The sequence below is a fragment of the Orycteropus afer genome, unplaced genomic scaffold (genome assembly GCF_000298275.1).
Source record: "Orycteropus afer afer isolate SDZICR_OR568_19922 unplaced genomic scaffold, OryAfe1.0 scaffold00010, whole genome shotgun sequence".
Taxonomy (NCBI): domain Eukaryota; kingdom Metazoa; phylum Chordata; class Mammalia; order Tubulidentata; family Orycteropodidae; genus Orycteropus; species Orycteropus afer.
Genome location: NW_006921597.1, coordinates 18610351 through 18614045, shown reverse-complemented (window position 1 = coordinate 18614045; position 3695 = coordinate 18610351).

Here is a 3695-nt window from a genome sequence, read left to right as displayed (position 1 = left end):
GAATAAGGAAGACTGAAGAAGAGTTGATGCTTTTGAGTTGTGGTGCTGGTGAAGAATGCTGAAAGTACCATGGACTGCTAAAAGAACTAACAAATCCATCCAGGAGGAAGTGCAGCCAGAGTTCTCCTTGGAAGCAAGAATGGCCAGACTTGGTCTCAGCTACTTTGGTCATGTTATCAGAAGACATCATTCCCTGGAGAAGGATGTCATGCTTGGCAAGGTGGAGGGTCGACAAAAGAGGGGAAAGTCCTCAATGAGATGGATTGACACAATGGCTGCGGCGATGGGCTCAGGTATAGCAAGGATCATAGAGCTAGCGCGGGACTGGGTGGTGTTTTGTTCTACTGTGCATAGGGTCAGTATGAGTCAGAGACAACTTGACAGCACCTAACAACAAAAACAACAATGATTATCTACATGGAAAATTCAAAGGGATGTATTACCTAATTGATATAGTAAATAATAGGAATAATATAATAAATAATAGGAAAGTTTAGCAAGTGGTTACATTTCAAATCACTGCAATGACAAATAGAAAGCATAACTAAAAAAAAAAAAACAAAGACACCATTAATAGCAACAAAAAGTATAATAAAAGGCAAGAAAAGCCAAAAACCAGTTAATATAAACAATAAGAAAGTTTAGCAAGTAGTCACATTTCAAATCACTGCAAAGACAAATAGAACACAAAACTAAAAAAAAAGGACACTATTCATAGCAACAAAAACTATAATAAAAAACAAGCAAATAACCATGAAATCAATAAGAGAAAAAAAAATAACAAAAATAAAGAAAAATGAAAGTACTCATAAAATTATAAAAATTTCATTGACGTAAATTATATAAGATCTAATTAAGCTGAAAGATATCCCTACTTGCTGAAAGCAAAACATAAGCTGATTAAGATGTCACTTTTCCCTAAATTAATTCATAGATTTAATGGAATCCCAATCACAGAATTTGATGAATTGATTCTAAAATTTGTAAAAAGGAATAAAACTTTAATATAGTTGAGTACTAGTGGCAAAGGTAGGGAAACTGAGGCAGACATCCTAGACAAAAAAATTCTAACTATAAAAATTTGATAAATTCAATGCTATCTAAATAAGAAAATATGTTTATTAACCAACTTAAGTACAAAGATAAGACACAAACTAGAAGATATTTGTAACACATATATCCAACTAAGAATTAGAATAAAAAAATATATGAATAACTATACATTAATGAAAAAGATATAACTCAGTAGATGGGCAAAAGACATGAATAGATATTTTATAGGTGAAGAATATAGATGGCTAGTAAGCTTATGAAGAGATACATAACCTCACTAGTAACCAGGGAAATAAAAAATAAAAAAACACAGAGAGATACCACTTTACAACTATCTGTATGGCAAAAACAGAAAAAAAAAGTCATAAAATACCAATGACAGGGATCAACAAGATCTCTTATACCCTACTGATGAGACTATAAATTAGTAAGGCACTTTAGGAAACGATTAGAAAATATTTTGTAAAACTGAACATTCAATATAACCTTTAATCCAGTAATCCCACTTTTAAATATCTCCCCCTTTTCACCTCTCCATCCCATCCCATAAGATTCTTACATGTTTGCCCCAAGACACAAGAATAAGAATCTTCATAGTAACACTGTTCATAATAGCACACAAACTGGAAATGATCCAAATCCCCATCAAAAGAAGGCAGATATATATATGGTTTCGGAAGGAAGATTGGGCAATCTATTTCCGTAGTGATACTGCCTTGGAAACCCCAGGAGGGGTCGCTGTGAGTCAGGACTGACTTGATGGCAGTGAAGTTTTTTTTTTTTTTTTAAATATATATATATATAAAATACAAAGGAAAATCTTGGAGGACGTTATGCTGAGTGAAATAAGTCAATCACAGAAGGACAAATAATATATGAGCCCACTATTATAAAAAGTCAAGCATAGATTTACACACAGAAGAAAACTTTGTTGGTTACCAGGAATGGAAAGGGAGGGGAGGGAAAATTGCTAGCCAGGTAAGTGTTCTGGTTACCTAGTGCCGCTCTGACAGAAATATACCACAAATGGGATGGCTTGAATAAACAGAAGTTTATTCTCTTACAGTTCGGGAGGCTAGAAGTCTGAGTTCCAAGTGCCAGGCTCTAGGGGCTGTGTGAAAGCCCCTCTACCTTGGGCTTCAGCTCTGCCTCTTGCTCCCGGCCCACTGAAGCTAGAGGCATCTCTTCACTCAGGCAGCCACTGGCTGCTGAGGCTAACAAGTCCAAGGTGGACAAATCACATGATGTTAACAAATCACATGATGTTACCAAACCACACAGCAGGCCATTAATTCAAGTCCATTGAAAGTCCCAAGGTCAGCAGAACATGGTAGGCTGCTGAAGAATGACATGGCTACATGCAGGGTTCAAGCATGCCATAAGCTAGAGACCATTCCCAAAGCTGCTGCTTATATATGGGAAGCAGACCACATACTCAGCTGCTCACATAGATTGCACCATGGAATTGATGATCAGTCTCATCATGGGGAATACTACATCCAGCTGCCCAGCCACTCAGCCAGGCCTAGCCAAGTTGACACAAAAACATAACGACCACAGTCAGAAACACATGTTGATTTGGGTGAAGGGAAAGGCAAAATACCAAAGGCAGGCAACCAGCACAATATTGCTAAGGAAAAGGAAGATACAGAGAGAACAAGTGGTACAGACAAAAAAGATAAATACTATTACATACACAATTCTGCATGATCATTAATAACAAACATTAATATATAGGTGGATACAAAGGTAGACAGGCAAGATGGTTAGATATGGCAAGGTGAACGGGAATATACCCATGACCATATAAACAGGTTTGGCAGACCATATTTCTATACATGTATTTGTATGTGCTATAAAAATTTCCATATTTATAGTGGAGCTAACAGGGGGAAAATTTATGATAACTTCTTAGCCACAACACCTTGAGGGAGTGAGTCCCTGGTCTGCAGGTTTGGAACCATGATCGAGGGGCATCAAGCTCAGTTAGCATAACATAGTGCACAAAAACATTGCTCTACATCCCACTTTGGTGAGTAGTGACTGGGCTCTTAAAAGATTGTGAATGGCCATCTAAGATGCAACTATTGCCTCTCCTCAAATGGAGCAAGTAAGAGTGAAGAAAATCAAAGACATATGGAAACAATTAGTCCAAGGGACTAGTGGATAATGCAAACCTCAACCTACATTATCCTGAGACCAGAATTAGGTGGTGCCTGGCTACCACTGCTAACCACTCAGAAAGGGATCAATGTGGAAGGTCCTGGATAGAGTGGGAAAACAATTTGAAACAAAACTCAAAATCATAAAAAAGACCAGGCTTACTGGTCTGATAGAGACTGGTGAAACTGCAGAGACTATAGCCCCTAATCACTCATCAGGCCTGGAATTGAACTTATTCTTGTGATTCAAACTTAAGACAAATATGGATAAGACTATTGTTGTTGCTGTTAGGTGCCATTGAGTCATCTTTGACTCACAGCGACCCTATGCACAGCAGAACGAAACACTGCCTGCTCCTGAGCCAGCTCCACAATTCTTGCTACACTTGAGTCCATCGCTGCTGCCACCATGTCAATCCACCTCGTTAAGGGCCTTCCCCTCTTTCGTTGACCCTCCACCTTACCAAGCATGACACCCTT